At 46.2% G+C, this 17979-nt stretch overlaps 1 protein-coding gene across 3 annotated transcripts in view; it reads left to right on the top strand.

The window, feature by feature from the left end:
* The first annotated feature begins 1925 nt into the window (after window positions 1-1925).
* AGPAT3 (1-acylglycerol-3-phosphate O-acyltransferase 3) overlaps window positions 1926-17979 on the top strand; it is a 137247-nt gene continuing 121193 nt past the window's right edge. The window contains exon 1 of one of the 3 annotated variants that reach the window (XM_043506530.1): window positions 1926-2386. The gene's annotated coding sequence lies outside the window, so the exon portion shown is untranslated. Of the gene's footprint in view, window positions 2396-13045; window positions 13174-17979 lie in introns of those variants that run through there. The other 2 variants (XM_038387429.2, XM_043506541.1) reach the window with 2 other exon arrangements.

The following is a 17979-nucleotide window of genomic DNA, read 5'->3' as shown; positions in this document are numbered from 1 at the left end:
AGGTACAGAGCGCAAGCAATTCCCAATGAAGTCTATGGGAGCTGCAAGTTCTTAGCATCTTTGAAAATCAACATTTATTTGGTGCCTAAATATAAACTAACTTTAGGTACCAGTATTTAAAAATGTTGTCCTTTTCTTTTTTAAAAACATCTTAAGTAGTTTAGAGCCAATATAAATATAAAATTTACAATATAAATCTGGCCTATGTGTTTATTATATGGTGTGATCTTATCCTTTAAAAATATAATACACTTTTAAATATAAAATAGTAATACAAATGTTGTCAATCAAAGGCATACATTTGTTTAAAAATAACGTACCACAGGCTTGATCCTGCTCACCAGATGCAGAACTGCCATGGAATTTAGTGGTGCATGGATCACAGGAAGGTGTAATGTACATGGATCTTCAATCCTACACTTGCATGGCTTTGTTTTTGAGGACTTAAATTAGATACAGAATTGTACCTTTATTATTACTAATTTTATTTCAGTGGCACCTAGTTTGCTGTGGTATTAAGCATATATTAAGGAGTCCTCATGCTGTCATCTCCGTATTTCCCTAAATGCTTCTCGCCCCCCTTTGTTTATAATCCTGGTTTTCAAACAGACCTGTGTGTTTGTGCTTTTTAAGGTCTTCATCCAAAGGCCATTGAAGACAGTGTAGAAAGAGCCCTTGACTTAATGGGTTTTGGGTCAGGTCCTAAATGCAACATGCCAGAGTTCAAATGTTGGTCATTACATGGAGAGGATACCCAGAACGCGGGAGAGACAAGGTGGGTGAGGTAATATCTTTTGTTGGACCAATTTGTGTTGGTGGAAGAGACAAGCTGTGCACAGAGCTCTTCTTCAGGTCTGGGTGACTGGGTCCTTTCCCAGATCTGAGGAACTCTGTGTAAGCAGGAAAGCGTCTCTCTGTCACTAAGTTGGTTCAATAAAAGGTATTACTTCAACCCCTTGTCCCTTTAATACCTTGGAACCAACAGGTTTAGAACAACACTGCAAACAGTGGGACACAATCAAAGGAAATCTGCTGGTCACTTTGAATGATGTGGGCTGTAGATATATATTAAATACATCATTGCAATACATCATCAAGTTGCAATGGGGGAGGTTTAGATTGGATATTAGGAAAAACTTTTTCACTAAGAGGGTGGTGAAACACTGGAATGCGTTACCTAGGGAGGTGGTAGAATCTCCTTCCTTAGAGGTTTTTAAGGTCAGGCTTGACAAAGCCCTGGCTGGGATGATTTAACTGGGACTTGGTCCTGCTTTGAGCAGGGGGTTGGACTAGATGACCTTCTGGGGTCCCTTCCAACCCTGATATTCTATGATTTTATTTTCAACTTGGTTATTAGAGAGGTAACCCCCCCCCTCACAATAAAATATGAGTGGACACCAGATTTGGGTGGGTGACTGAGGTAAGTTTAAACCAATTTCTTTCTTAATGAGGAATAGCGGAGAGACGTGCTTAATTTGCGTCAGGGCTTGCCGGGGCTGAGCCCTGGCACCTCCAGGCTCAGCACTTCATAGTCCTAGACTCCCAGCACCTCGGGGTTTGCCCCGTCAGTTATGAAAGTAAAACAACTGCTCGAGCCCCAGCACATCTTCCTTTCCAAATGAAGCCCTGCAGAGAGGTGCCGCTGCTCCCGGGCCCATGCCTGGGGCTGGCAAACCCTGCGACGGAGATGAATGAATGAGAGCTCGAAAAATGAAGAGGATAAATAAATCACGCTCATTCAGCCCCAGAGGCAGGGGCTTGAACGCCAAGCGCTGCACGCCCATCCCGCGGCGAATTTCCCGGCTAGCGGGTCTGCGACCGCGTCCCCCTCTCGGGGGAGGGCAGGGCGACGCCGGGGTGAAGCCTCCGGCCGCTCTCCCGCTCCGGGACAGAGGCGCGCGGCTGAAGGCGGGGCAGGCAGGCTGCAGGAGGGCGCGTGGGACCGAGCGGCGGGTTCTCCCTGCCCCGGGTGGGAGCGGGAGGCCGGGGCCGGGCGGTAGCCGCAGCCGGGTTGCTCTGTGCCGGGAGACAGAGCCCCGCCGGGCTGAGGTAGGGCGAGAGCTAGAGCCCCCCCCCGCCCCATCGCCGAGCCCAGCTCGCCTGCCCCCAGCGGTCCGGGAGGAACTGAACCATCGCTGCACAGGAAGTAGCGGCTGCTGGGAGAGGAGCGGCGGCGACGGCAGCATCTGCCGCACTCAATGAAAGAGGCTCGCCGGGACCCCGCCAGCCGCCACGATCCTACCCCCCGCTCCGCCTCCCGGGGAGCAGCGGCGGGGCCAGCACCCAGGGCAGGCTCTGAGCAGGGCAGTCGCTGCTGCGGGGGGTGGCGGCGGCGGCCAGAGCCGGGCAGGAGCAGCTCCAGCTAATCCGCAGGAGGCGGCGGCGGCAGCGGCAGGTTTGTGCTGCTCTGGCTGAAGGGGGTCGGGGCATCGCTGCTGTCTGGGCCGTGCACGGCTCTGGCCTTGGCTGGGGCTGCCCCTTGTTGGCCGGCGTCGTGTGCGCGTCTGCCGAGCGCAGCCCTTCCCCGGGGAGCTCCTCCTCCAGCCCCTCTCCCTTCCCCAGCGCCTCGCTGCAGCCCTGCCCTAGCGGCCCCTGGCCAGCCACCCCTTCCCCAAGCCGCCTTCTCCGCGGCGCGCCCGGAGCTCCTCCTGCCCCCTCGCTCGCTGGGCGCCTTTCACTACAGCATCCTAGCTCCTCTCGCTCTCCCCAGCACGCCCCCCTGAGACCGCTGCTGCCGGGCCCCAGCTCCCCTCCCAGCCCCGCTGGGCGCCGGTGCGGCTCCCATTGCTGCTGGGGCTGGGTGGGAATGTTCACCCCCCACCCCCACCCCCACCCGGGGCGTTCACTTCCCCCTGGACGGTGACATCTTGACAGTCTTCCCGGCGTGTGTGTGCGTGCGTGCCGGGGATGCACATGGCGCGGGGCTGGCGCTAAGCGGCGGCGGCGGCGGCGGCAGCCGCAGCTCGTGTCTCCAGCCGCTCTCCCAGAGCCGCCGCCGCTCTCCTCTCCTTTCTCCTGCCACCCCTCTGCCGCTGCCGGGCACTGCCCCCGTGCGCCCCCCGCCGGCCCCCCTTCCCGGCGCTGCAGGGAGAGGAGGAGCTGCCACGGGGAGGGCGGCTCCGCCCCGCCCTGGACCCCCGTCGGCCGCTCCCTCCCCGCGGACTTCGCTGGCGGTGGGTTGAGGCTCAGCCCCTGCCCCGCCGCCGCCGCGGGCTGGGCTGGGCTGGGCTGGGCGCCTGCGAAAGGCCAGCGCTGTAGCCGGGGAGCGGGGACCACGAGCCGCCGCCGCAGCCTCGTCTCCCTTCAGCTCTTCCGTTTTCAGCTCCCTGTCGGTGGGGCTGGGGAAGGCCCCGGGTGACCCCATAGCAAGTGTGGGAAATCAGGATGGGGGTGGGATAATACAGGCCTAGATAAGGCAAAAGCCCTGACTATCAGGACTGTCCCCTATAGAATCGGGACATCTGGTCACCCTAAGGCTTGGCCCCTTGATTTCCGTGGGGATTTCGCTCAGGGGTGTGTGTGCGCGCACAGGCAGAATCGCCGCCTTAGAAGGGCTGTGCCCTGGGATGTTGCGTTTGTTTGTGTTTTTATAAGTGTCTGAAAAGCCCTGTATGTCTGACCCATGGAAGCAAATAGGAGAGGAAAAACAGGGAGGGGATATACTCACTGAGTATGTCAAGCTATACTAAGGGCATGTCTACACTTGCAGATGTAGAGCGCTTTGAGTTAAACCCGCCTTCGGAGAGCGCAGCCGGGAAAGCGCGGCAGTCTGTCCACACTGACGGCTGCAAGTGCGCTGGTGTGGCCACATTTGCAGCACTTGCGGTGGCATTGGGAGTGATGCATTATGGGCAGCTATCCCACAGAGCATCTCTTCCCATTCTGGTGCTGTGGCTTGTGGGAAGGGGACGGGGGGTGTGGGGCGTTCTGGGTCCTATCCCAACGCCCCGTGATGCATCGGTTCGCATCCCAGCAATCCCTGTGCTTCTCTCCACATTTGGCACCATCTTTCAGTGTTTTTTGTACTGCTCGCTCTGTCTTCCCTTTTGGTCTGCGGGAATGGAGCCCGCACTGCTGAAGAGTATGCTGACGAGTTTTGCCAGCACGTCACGTTTGCCAGTCGAGTTATTCCTTATGATCCAGAGTGACAGAGAGGGCTCCGATGATATCGACTCAAGTAACGCGTATGACACGAGTTTGCTTGTGGCATTCACGGACATGCTCACCACCATGGAACGCCGCTTTTGGGCTCAGGAAACCAGCACTGAGTGGTGTGATCACACCATCATGCAAATCTGGGATGACGAGCAGCAGCTGCAGAACTTTTGGATGAGAAAAGCCACTTTCATGGGACTGTGTGATGAGCTCGCCCCCACCCTGTGGTGGAAGGACACGAGACTGAGAGCTTCCCTGACGGTGGAGAAGCGGATGGCTATTGCAGTCTGGAAGCTGGCAACTCCAGACAGCTACCGATTGGTTGCTAACCAGTTTGGAGTGGGAAAGTCGACCGTTGGAATTGTGTTGACGCAAGTTTGCAGGACCATTAATCGCATCCTGCTCAGAAGAACCGTGACTCTGGGTAACGTGCATGACATTGTGGATGGCTTTGCACAAGGGGTTTCCCTACTGCGGAGGAGCGACAGATGGCATGCATACTCCAATTCTGGCATCAGCTCACCTAGCCTCCGAGTACGTTAATTGGAAGGGGTATTTCTCTATGGTTCTCCAGGTGCTTGTGGATCACCGTGGGCATTTCATTGACATTAATGCAGGCTGGCCCGGAAAGGTGCATAATGCATGCATCTTTCGGAACGCTGGCCTGTTCAGGAAGCTGCAAGCTGGGACTTTTTTCCCAGACCAGAAGATCACCGTAAGGGAAGTCAAAATGCCCATTGTGATCCTTGGAGACCCCGCTTACCCTTTAATGCCGTAGCTCATGAAACCCTACACAGGGAGCCTTGACAGCAGCAAGGAGCGGTTCAACAACAGGCTGAGTCAGTGCATAATGACTGTGGAGTGTGCTTTTGGCTGTTTAAAGGGCCGCTGGCGCTCTCTGTATGGGAAGCTGGACCTCGCCGATGACAGCATCCCCGCGGTTATATCCGTGTGCTGTACCCTCCATAACATTTGTGAAGGGAAGTGTGAACGATTCACTCAGGCATGGAACTCGGAGGTTCAACACCTGGAAGCTAAATTTGAACAGCCAGAGAGCAGGGCTATTAAAGGGGCCCAGCATAGGGCTGCAAGGATTAGGGATGCCTTGAGGGTGCAATTTGAGGCTGAAAGCCACCAGTAATGTTTGGTGCCCTGCACAGGAGTGAAGTGCAGTGGTTCCAATGTTAGTAGGAATCTGTGTTTGCTATGCTGACTTGCAGTGCCTGTTTCTTTCCTGGGTATCTTTTACTTTATGCAATAATAAAGAATGTTTTCAGAGCCAAAAAATCCATTTATTGAAAAGAAAATTCATTTATTGAAAAGAAACACAAGTGCTTGGGAAACAGAAAGGGCAAGGGGGTGGGGTGGGGAACGGTACAATCACAGATTTTGGTATGTCCTGTTATCATACTCAGCCTTCCCATCAGGAGTGCTATGCAGTGAGTGCTGCACTTCAGGATGGCTATACTGCATGGTGATGGTGTCTGAGTGCAGTGGGTAAGGGTCGTAGTTTTCAGAGCTGGATGGTGAAGCTACAGGTGTTGGAGGCAGCTGGTGGCGGTAAGAACCCGGATGTTGGGGAAAGTGGGTTGGAGGTGACATGGGGGCACAAGGGAAAGTTTTGGGACAAGGGCTGCAGGGGGCGGGGGGGCATGGTAGTGCTCCGCCTGCATGGCTACGAATGCCTGGATAGAGTCTGCTTGGCGCTCCATTATGCTTATCAGCCGATCCGTGCTTTGCTGCCGGAGCACCACGCTTTTGTGCCAGCACTCCTCATTCTGCTGGTGGATCCTCCTTTCACTGTCCCACCATTCCTGCACTTTTTGATTTTCATTACTTGAATGCTGCCTTACTTCATGCAACATGTCTTCCTTGCTTCTGCGTGGCCTCTTTCTGATTCTTTGGAGACTTTCGGCCGGTGATAACACAGATGGCTGAGATCTCAAGGTTGCACCTGTAAAGGCAAAATGCAACACTTAACAGAGGCAGCATTGTTCACACCAGGCAGAGTAATGATTTTCCCATACTTAAGGGCAAGCACAGTCTACACAATAGCATAATTTGCCCGTCCCAAAGCGAGTGCACATAACCCATGGGAGCCCCAAAAGGGTGAGTAAACGCAGGGTCAAGCGTGATTGTTCCACAGCTGTACTGTCCTCTGGGTTTCTGGGCCTTGGGGAGAGCCAACAGTGGCAGGGGGCCCCTATACTGAACATTGTCTCCACATTTTCCACAGGAGTTTGTCCTGGAAGATATCTCACTGCTGAGTGTGATCTGGGAAGCAAGGGAGGGTCTTCTTCTGCAATGCGGCTTCCACCCTGGCCCATATGCAGCTTGCCTGTGTGCAGCAATGGTCCCCCTCACCCCTCACGGCACAGTGGCAGAGACATGTTAGCCTGACTGGGACAAGGACCCCACAGTGGCTGTCCCGAGAAACCTGCACTAGCACATTGCTCAAGTTCTGGATGAGACCTTTGAAGAGATCACTGAGGCCGATTACCACGATGTGAGAGAGCACCTCAATGCCCTATTCTGCATCTAGGCATACATGCAGCCCTAACCCTCCTCACCCCAAGAGCCCGCACCAAATAACTTCCTTCCCAAAATAAAAGCAGCTTACCGGGAACATCCTCTGGTGTTTGTCCTTCCCCAAGCATCGGCCGCCGCGTGTAGCTACCTTCCTCCTGGCTTGAGAGCAGCTCCTGGCTGCATGGATCTAGGGATTCCGGGGTGTCTTCCTCCGGCTCAGCACCTTCGCTCCTGCTTTCCTCCTCTTCCTCCTGCCTTGTTGAACTGGGCTCAGAAGTATCCATGGTGGTCCTCGGAAGGGAGGTGGGGTCGTCCCCAAGTATCACGTCCAGCTCTTTGTAGAAATGGCAGGTCGCAGGGGAAGCACCAGAGCAGCTGTTTGCCTTACAGGCTTTCTGGTAGGCATTCCGCAGCTCCTTCACTTTAACCCTGCACTGCAGTGTGTCCCGGTCATGGCCCCTTTCCATCATGTCCCTTGATAGCTGCCTGAAGGTATCGTAATTCCTACAGCTGGAGCGCAGCTGGGAAGCTGGCACAGCTTCCTCCCCCATAAACACTGATGAGGTCCAGCACCTCGCCATTGCTCCGTACTGGGGATCTTCTGGTGCGTGGAGGCATGGTCACCTGGAAAGATTCGCTAAGAGCACTCCATGCCTGGCTGAGCAAACAGAGAATTTAAAGGGCGGGTCTGACGGTTGGTCACCTGAGGGCAGGGCAGTAGAGTTGAAAGTGATGACCAGAGTGGCTAGAACAGGCATTGTGGGACACTTCTGGAGGCCGATCAGAGCACATTATAGGACCAGGGTGTCCACACTGGCACCACGGCGCTCCAGTGGGGGTGCACCAAATGTTATTCCACTCGCCGAGGTGGAGTACCAGGAGTGCTCTAGCCACGGAGTCAGAGCTTTCTACGTGCCTTGCCAGTGTGGACGGGTAGTGTGAGCTAGTGCGCCCGGGGCTCCTTTAATGTACTCTAAATCGCAAGTGTAGCCAAGCCCTAAGTATCTGAAGTGTCCAGCTGTATCAGCTGGTCAAATTGTAGGTGGACATTTGGAAGGTGCTATAAAGAAGAAAATACAGAAATACAAACTGCTACATTAATAGCATCTTACATCAAAGAATTTCAGAGTGCTTTGCTTAAGCTGCCCTCATTAGCCCTTAGCAGTAAATACTGTGCACAATAACATTAAGACTTCCCCCCCCCGTCACTAGTGCAATGAATTGGATACGGATTTTTTGTTTCTTAATATTAATTATTGAAAAGCAGAAAATGTGTCACTTGTCCTTTTCTCGCTGAAATCTGCCCTGCCTCTGTTAAGATGAAGAAGAAGCATGTGCAGAACACGATGAAAGAATGGTTTAAAAATAAATAAGAAGCCTACTTCTGAATGGCTCAGCTGTACATGAGCAGATAGCATGTAACTACAAAATGGAGAAGAGAAAACCCTGAGGATTTAACAGCCTAAACCAAATATAATATTGCTGTGCCATGGATTCTCTTAGGAGGATGGTGATGGATTTAATAAAGTGTTAATCTAACGTATAGGCACCCAGATCAATAGTAATGATTCTTTCATAACTTTCAATTTAACTTTTTCTTGGAACTCTATTTATGTTGAAACTTTTGTTAGTGCATGTGTTAGGCCAGGTCTATACTACAGACCTATATCAATATATCTACAATGCTCAGGGGTATGAAAAGTCTACACCCCTGAATGATATAGTTATACCGACCTAACCCCTGTGCAGACAGCACTACATCGACAGGAGATCTTCTCCTACTAACATACCTACCACCTCTCGGGGAGGTGAGATTAAATATGCCAACGGGAGAAACTCCTGTCGGCGTAATAACATCTTCATATAGCAACTGCACCACTGTGCTGTGCACAGTGTACAGCTGCGCTGCTGTAGCACTGTATGTGAAAACAAGCCCTTAGCAAACTGGCCAGTTGGCACCTCATTTTCCTTGAGCACTACTTTTGTTCTTGAGGACACCATCTCTCCTTGGATCTTTATGTTTCCTCTCTCTTTTCAGGGGAAGGGGTGTAATAGTAGGGAAAGGTGAGGAAGTGTTACAATACTGTTGATAATTGGTTTCCCTTCTGACTGCTAATAAACTGCTCATGATTTCAGCAAACTATTCTATTTTCAAGTCCAATGTAAACTTAACTAATCTTTCACCCTTTCTTCTACTCTAGAGCTAACAGTTCAGGGTCCAGAATCACAAATGTTTGACAACAGGTGAATTGTTGTTCTGAATCTGAGTTCTTGTAGTAAAGTGGTGAACATCTGGCCTGTCTTGACAGCATTTCTTTTGGTGTGAAGTGTTACATTTGGAATTTTTGTTTTATTTTTGTCTGTACTATAACAAAACTTTTTTTTTGCTAGATTCTTATGTGACTAACTGATTAAACTTACAAGTAGGTTTGTAAGCATTGATTTCACTTACAGTGGAACAGATAAAATGTTCATTCAGATTCTTGGGCAGTGTCTACACTACAGAAACTGCTGATTGACACTGGTGTTAAATGCAGTTGCCCCTTCTCAATCTGTCAGGTGTCTGGCATGCTTTGGTGCACCTGTTGAACTCAGCAGAATCCACACTAGTTGGACAAGTGCTTCTAACTGCAGATGTGAGTCACTGCACTTTCTGTAGTATAGACAGTCTTGCATTCAAAAGTTGTCCAACTTAACTGTTCTGGCTTTGAAAAACAGTGATAAGTTTATCTTTTAGTTACAGGAAAACAATCAAAGCATCATGTTTCTTGGCTCCTTGATTTTTTAGACCCATATCTGCCTCCCCACCCTATATATTTGGTGTTATCAAACTTTTACGATAAACATTACTTGCATTAAAAAAATAAAAAAGCTGACTAGTGAAATTGAATTAAAAGACTTCATCCACCTGATCTAAAATGGCACCATCTCATGTTATGCTTCCTACGTTACTAATTTCTCATCTTAGTTCTTCTCTCCCATATAAATGGCCTTGGCATGCTGGAGAGATACAAACTATTGGCCTCTAACTGTAGCTTGAATCTAACATGTATAGCAGAGGGAAACCAGTTGGATTGTCTTATCTGAACACACTCAGTCTTGCAGCACCATTTATAGTAACTTTGTATGGTTTGGCAGTGCACTGCAGATAGCTCACTCATGAGCCTTTCCAGGGAGTAAGTTGAGCTAGCATTGCACCTAAAGCGGTGAGTTGCTTTCTGGCCAAATTTTGAGATTAGAGTTGGTTTTATCAATTGAGTTTCCCTGACTGTGGTCACTGAAGTTATTATCTTGAACTGAAATATAAGAAATTTTAGTTTCCATAGAGCCTAATTCTTAATCTTCTCAAACAGATGTTTCAGCAAATAAAATAAAATTCTGTCTATATAGAACCCTTTCCAGTTAAAAGTGCTTATGTTCTCTTTTTCCAATCATAGAATGGTAAAGCTTTTGCCCTCTGTCATAGCTGTTTTACAAAATGAAACTGTTTGCTGTACATTCCACTATTAGTTATATTATTTTTTTCGGTTTCCATCTGCAGAAAGACTTTGTTTTGAAGTCCTAATTAATGTTTTGCTTATTTATGAAACTATTACTGAGTTGTTGGATTAGGAACTTTACTCTTCGTGGGAAAAGTGTAAATAAGGTATTCCTGTTAACCACAGTGTATTTATCATTGAATTACTAATATTGGTGAAAGCATCCTGCTACAGTTTTTCTTAAAAAGTTGTATCTTTCCCTTCTCCCCTTGCTTATTAAAACATCAACACAGTGGTGCTTCTCATTGCTTATTTCTCATCATCTTAGCTATTTCAGTCAAAAACTGTTGAACATGAGCATTAGATATTTCTTCTCATGTTTTAAAAGTATCTATGTTGCCAGTCTTACTTTCCTGCATATATTGAATGTAGAAGGTTTTTTTTGAAAGACTTGCTGACTGTTAACACTTGAAGCCATTGGTTCATTGGTGAGAAGGGGTGGGCCTGTGGCTATTCTTCCTGCTTTAAACAGCTAGGTGCAGAACCCCAAAAATCACTAGAAGCAGTGGAACCTTCAATTTTAGCATATCTAAGATTTTTTCCCCACTGTCTGTAGTGACATGCTTCCAATAGTAATTATCCCTGCCTACTCTCACCCCTCAAGAAATGTAATGTTAAGACTCTGCACTGCATTTGTGCGTGTGTGTGTGTTTATTAAAAACAAAAAAAGTACTTAAATGTTTGAGTACCTAAAGGATGAGTATGGAGAGAACTAGTTCTTCTTGTCTTACCTCCACAGAACAGGGTACACAGATCTTGTAGAAAAATTAAGGAGGTTAGGGTAGGTGGTAGGTAGAATCTTTTATTTGTTATTGGAAGCAAGAATCCACTTGGCACTTTAAGGGAAAACTCAATTTTATAAATGCAGTTGCTTCAAGAGGCCAAAATTACAATTTCTTCTGTGTCTGTGATTGCTCTATTCAGTTTTATTTCAGTGCAGCTGAAGACTCATTCATTCACCAAATGTAAGCACATTTCCTGATCTGGAGAATAAGTATAGGAAATACTCCCAACTAAAATTTTATTGAAAACATGTAAAATTGTAAAGCTCTTATTTGTTGTAGGTCATGTTTGTTTGTTTTTTGTTTTTGTTTAATTTTTGGAGTAGGATTACAGATAAGCAGTAATGCTAAGTAAGTATCCTGTGACAGTGAGAAGGCATGGGAGAAAAACTATATGAAAACAAGTTACCAATAACTTTTCTGAGCAGGGCAAAAGTGAACATAGCACTAGTATGTTACCATATGCTGAGTACAGGTCCCATTGTATATCTTTTCTGTGTGTAAAACTAGACAAGAGAACAAGAAATCTTTGTCAGCACTGAATATTGTAATAGTGAGATGTAAAATGTGTACAATAAACTCATGTATAGGCACATGCAGTGTACATTATTTCAATATAAGAAATAATTGTATCATCAAAGACTAATGGATGAAATATCTTTTTTGTGTTTTGATGTATTAGGAGATTTCCTCTTGTTATTGCTACCGTTACTCCTGGGGGAATTCTGTGCCAAAACATTAAACAATCTATGCACAATATTTTAAAATTCTGCAAAATTCTGCATATTTTATTTGCCAAAATAACACAACAGTTTCAATTATTTTGGTATTTTATTTCAAAATACCAGTCAGCATGTCTGTAACAATGCAGAAGACAAAAATGATTCAGGAAATGTTTTTTGACAAATGGATTCCTTATTAGGCATATTAGTTCAGAACTTTGAGTAATAATTCATTTAAATTACAATACAGACATGTATTTCTTGCACCTCTCAGAAGCAGTGCAAAGGCTTGGGGAAGTCAGGGGTAACGGAGGAGCTGAGGGAGAGGGAAGTAATTGCTGGGAAGGGTTGTTGGGTGTGCGTAGGAGAAGTATGGAACAGGAGGTTTTTTTTGGAGGGGGAGGGATTGTTAGGGAGCTTCCCCCCTGCAGACCATGGCTGACCTCTAGCTTCTCTCATTCAGTCATGCACATCTGTCCCTGTCCCCATGTGTCCCTGCATCCCCACTCAGCCACTCTTCCACTCCGACTCAGCCAGCCCCGCATCCTCATGTGTCCCTGCACCCCCTCCTTCGTCCCTATGTATGCTTCAGGGCAAATCTACACTTAAAATGCTGCATTGGTGCAGCAGGTAGGGTCCTAGAGCCCTGGCTCCAGCCAGAGTTTGGAAGTCTACACAGCAATGAAACATCCCTGCAGCCCAAGCCCTGCAAGCCCAAGTCTGGCATGGCCAACCGCGGTTGTCTAGTTGCTGTGTAGGCGTACCCCTAGAGCCCAGGCTTGAATGTCTGTATTACAGTTTTACAGCCCCACAGCCTGAACCCTGTGAGCCAGAGTCAGCTGACATGGGCCAGCGAGTGTTTAATGGCAGTGTAAATATACCCTCAGAGACACAGGGCTCTGACCTGGGATTGGCACAAAGAAACAGGGAGAGGAAGCAAAGATGATAGCTACAGCGTCATGGCTGAAGGGAGCCATGATCTTTGCCAGTCTGAACCCAATCTTATCCTTGGCTTCTCTATGCTAACTGAAGGATTTTCAAATTCTCTATGTCAGGTGACTAATAAATTCTTACCTTCTTTTGAAAAGGTTGCCTGGTGTCAGTGCAAATACTTACTGAGAGCATTGTGTCCTGAATGAGTAAAAACTAAGCTTTCCCTTGCAGTCTGGCTTGGCTGGACTCACTTCAGGGAGCCATGGAGAAGGATTGCTGGTGTCCAAAGACCCAGTTTGCAAGTCATGAAGGCCACGGGCCTGCATCTGGGGAACCGTGTGGATCCTTGAGGTCTGGCATGCTAAAGGAGTCACTCCCAAGGGACTGGGTTACAGGCTGAGGTGTAGACCAGTCACTAATCAAGATGAGTTTTCAGCCAGCCAATTTCTATGTGAGCTCAGTGGCTCGAGGGGATATGCTTTGGCCAGCAAACCTGACCTACTCCCAGGCATTGTAAATTTGAAACCTACCCTTAGCAGAATTCTGAAAATGAAAGATGGGCATTTTGCTAATACCTGCCTCTGTTAAGGGGGAGTTTTATTTTGTGCTTGTGTAGTTTGAGCATGGCAGATAATTCAGAAGGTGCTCAAACTGTTTTCCAAAAGAAAAATTACAGATGTGAATGCTTGCTGGGAGGTATGGGGGGAAAAGGGGATTGGGGCTGTGGTGAGGGATGGGGGGCTATGGGATGGGTGGTAGGGTTGGGGGGGGCTCAGTTCAGGGGAGGGGACGGGAATTGGGGGAATGGGAGAAGCATGTGGGATACTGGGGGGGCATGCGGATGGATAGCAGGTGGAGTGGGGGACCCCATCAGTCCCACATTCTCCCCTCTCGTGTGTGCTGACATCTGGTGGGGGGTCTTGCCCCTCTGAGGGACATCTAGGCCACTTTCTCTGCCCATCTGAGCTGGGATCTTGGGTGGGCCCTGAAGGTAATGTGATGTAACTCCCCTGAAAACCAGGAAATACAAAGTTAAGATACACGCCATCCCCACTAACCAGGCCCAATTTTGGATCAATTGGTCATCTAACAAGATCACAGATCGAGATGGTAAGACTGTAGGTAAAATATACATTTCTCTGGGCAGGTCTACACTACGGGACTAAGTCGACCTAAGTTACGCAACTCCAGCTACGTGAATAATGTAGCTGGAGTCGACGTACCTTAGGGCGACTTATTGCGTGGTCCACACCATGCTGGGTCAATGGGAGAATCTCTCCTGTCAACTTACCTTATGCTTCTCGTTTTGGTGGAATATCGGAGTCAACGGAAGAGCGATCTGCGGTCGATTTAGACCTGCTGAATCGACCCCCGGTGGATCAATCGCCACACGTTGATCCCCCAGTAAGTGGAGACAAACCCTCTGAGTCTGACTACTCCATTGTTGTTATTGGAGAAGTGTATATTTTGTCTGCAGCCCTACCACCTGTTTCTGTGTTCTTGTCTGATCTCATAAGGGTGATTGATCCAAATTTGGGCCTGGTTAGTTCTTTCAGGGAGACCGGTCGGGAAAATCCAGGTGTTGCAGGAAGTGGAGATGATGATTGAGTAGCTGTAACAGCATACTTCCCCCTCAGAGTCCATACTTATTAATGCCTTGGCCTGGTGCTAAAAGGGTCTTCATGCTGTCTCTTGGATGGGACTGAAAACCAGTGTTCTCACCACTTGTGGCAGTTATTGCATATATTTGTATTGCAGTACATCCACAATGTTAGATGCTTTCCAAACATAAGAAGACATGGTCTCTGCTCAAAGGAGCCTAAAGTCCCTATGATTCTTTCATTACAATAGAGATGTTAGCTTCGGTACCTTGTCCAGTTTGCAACCCGGGTTCAGACTAAATGCCTACATTTCATTGTCACTGTGGTTTCATGAGACTCCTCAACAAAATACCTGCCCATATTTGAAACTGGTCCTGAGGAACAACAGCCCATACTTTCTAGAGGGGCTAAAGGAGCAAGAATTACCTTCTACTCATAAGAATTTTATGAGTTGAAGAGGTGGGCTGGAGAGTGTGTTAAGTAATTCATGGAAAGAGTTGAATTCTAGAGTTCCCTGACAGCAGGTGAACACTCACCGTGACTATTTTATACAAATATTTAAACCCCAAGGTTTCTACATCATGAAGAGCTCTTAAACTCTTTTGAACAGTTTTGCAAAAGGTGCCACTTTGCAGTTAGCCTAAAGCAGTTCAGTATTGGCTTCTTTATCATATGCCTAGCGTTTTTCCTCTATAATGACAAATTTTATCTGCTACAGTGAAGGCAAGTGTACTCTGATACAAGTTTTTTATTACTCTTGTGCACTAGAAATATTTTTTGGTAATTATGGTGTGTTGTTCATCAGGATCCTTGACATCTTAAACTGCTGTCTTTGTTTGTCTAGAAATAATGCAAGTGAATGTTTCCCTTAAGAAGGAAAGAATAGAATCAGCACCTGCATCCATTAGTTACTAAATCAAAATTGCCACACATTTAAGGAATAAATCAATTTTATTTTCTCTCTCATTTTTGACTGAAATAAACGTTAGAGAGGCAAGATGGATGAGGTCATATGTTTTATTGGACCAACTTCAGTTGGTGAGAGAAACAAACTTTCAAGCTTACACAGAGCTCTCTAATATCCTGGAACCAACATGGCTACAACAACACTGCATAAAATAAATGTTGTGCAGTATACATAAGCTTTTGTTTGGTTTTGCATATCAAGCAGTAAACAGTCCGTATTGCACATGTTACACTTAAGTGATGTTGTACATAATTCATGTGAAATTCTCTCCAAATTTTATGGCACATAAACCAGGAATATGAAAATACCTTGCATTTCTTCTTTTTCTTCAAAACACTTCCTAAATGTTAAATAATGCTTATGACAACTCTTTGTAGTAAATGTTGTCTTCGTTTTTATGGATGAAGAAACAATTATTGACATTGTTATGGTCTATGCTGTTAGAGTGGGATTTTCAAAAGTGCCTGAAGCCTGGTCTACACTTAAAACTTTCACCAATATAATTATGTTGTTTACGGGGCGGGGATTTTTATCAAAATAGTTATATTGGTAAAAGCGCTAGTAATGATATAACTGCCTCCATACAAAAGTGCTTATACCAGTATAGCTCATTCCCTATGCCATACAAGAATAAGCTGTACTGATATAAGCCCCCTTATCCCAATGTTACTGCATCTGTACTCAAAGGAGGGGTTGGTGTTTTACCACTTTAACTATACCAGTAGAGTTATAGCAATATAACTTATATGAGGGTCGAATGACTTTAGAGGATAAATTCTATTGACTAACAGTGGGACTTGTGCTTCTAAGTCACCTAGGCACCCTAAGGCTAGAGATTGATGGTATGCTGTTGGGTGATGTACTGACATTTTCACCTCAGGAAACTTATCTTCTGAGTTTGGTCTCCTTCTAACTCTCACTTTGCTCACAATGCAAAATCATCACAATTCAACATTATTGGCGGCCTCAGTTTGTGGCCAAGCACAGTTGTAGTACAGGGTGTGACATCTCAGTAGTGTATTTGCAGAGAACCTGCACACTAAGTGTGTTGGCTTCAGTCAAACCTAATCTCTCACTTTCCTGAACACCAAATTTTCACAGAAATAGAGTCAGGGTAGTTTTAGCTGATTAGTCAAGCATAACAGTTTAAATCTGATTTCAGAGGCAGGCAAAGGAAATGGAACATGATGTTGTCCTTGCTAGCCATTTTGGCTAGAATAGTTCAGACCACACTTTCCTAAACAGAAGCTAATTGCATGGCTTGTCTTGTTTTTAGTAATATTTCTTTGTAATTCATTTTCTGAGGTCTGCATAGGTATTTGTGCTAGAATTGTGTATCTATAATCATTCTTATATCATGAAAAATGTACCTGGGGTGAGGGAAATAATTCACTTAGAAATATATACATTTCTGTGATAACTAGCATTACAACCAATGTTGACCTTACATTTGTTTAAAAGCTTAGATTATTAAAACTGAAATTTATTTTTAAACCATTTATGCTTTTTTATTTTATTTTATTGCAACTTCACTCAGTTTTAACAGTGAAAACTAGACTGGCCTGTTTCATTCTCTGATTAACAGCACACTGCTAAAATGGTTCAACTTCCACTGCTCCCAAAGAATGTATTAATCTTTTTATTCTCTCCTCCTGAGCTGTCCATCAAATGTATAAAACAAACAAACAAAAAATCAATGAAAAAACTGTATTCAGACTGGGTTTTCTAAAAGTCCTTACAATCGTTTAAATCATGGTATTGTAGAATAATTCTGAAAATATCATGGAAAGACCAAGTAACTACTGAAAAACTATTGGAGATTATTGGAACTCAGCAAATACTAGTCAGAGATTTTATGAAAAGGAATATTAAGAGGTTCTGCAGGCAATGCATGCTTATGGGCACTGAAAGGGAAATTTAATGGCTGAAGACCTAAGGCAGAAAAAGAAGATTTTGGATAGACAGTGCGGTATCCTGGGTAGATCAAAAGGATTATTCATCCACAGAGAGATTAGCAGAGGATTGTACAGAATGAGCTACCATGGTTGCAAAACGCTCCCCATCCCCAGTAATGGAAATGCCACATAAGAAGAAGAAAGGTCCTTATTACAGAAAATGTGGATCCTAACTGAATGTACCTTTTTATAAAGTAAATCTGCACAGTACTTTGGAAAGTAACTTCCATGGCTTTGTGGGATGTAAAGGAATCTTCAGTCTTACTGGGAAAATTGAGTTTACTTGTTTGTTGCCAGGGATACAATTGTCACGGTTATCTGGCATTCATGATAGTGTCTTTCTTACTGCAAGTATTTCACAGTGAAAGTCTGACAGACAGCAAGCATTCATCAGTGAGATACAGTAGCTTCTGTATGCAGCCCATCCTGTTGTTTACTCAGTTGTTGAAAGTGATGATGAAAGTGCTCTTGCAATTCCTCCCGCCCCATCCCAAATATATATATACACACACATGCCAATCTCAAATGTTATTCAAGGGCATAATGATGTCAATTGTTTTCACTCTTTCCTTTGTTTGGTATGCAACATATGTTGGATCAGTGCTTGAAGCCTTTGTTCCCAGTCAAGGCAGTGTGCTTAACCTTTTGTGATGGTTGGATGGAAAGGAATACTTTGTAATAGACCTGTAGTAATCATTCTGACACCAATTTAGAAGCGGCCTTGATGGGTTCCAAAGAGAACCACAAACCACTTGGAATGTTAGTCTTTGAAATATGGCACTAGCTTGGAGGAGGA

This window comes from Dermochelys coriacea, chromosome 1, assembly GCF_009764565.3.
Source record: "Dermochelys coriacea isolate rDerCor1 chromosome 1, rDerCor1.pri.v4, whole genome shotgun sequence".
Taxonomy (NCBI): domain Eukaryota; kingdom Metazoa; phylum Chordata; order Testudines; family Dermochelyidae; genus Dermochelys; species Dermochelys coriacea.
Note: the sequence above shows the minus strand (reverse complement) of the source record. Positions and strands in the feature narration are given on the sequence as shown.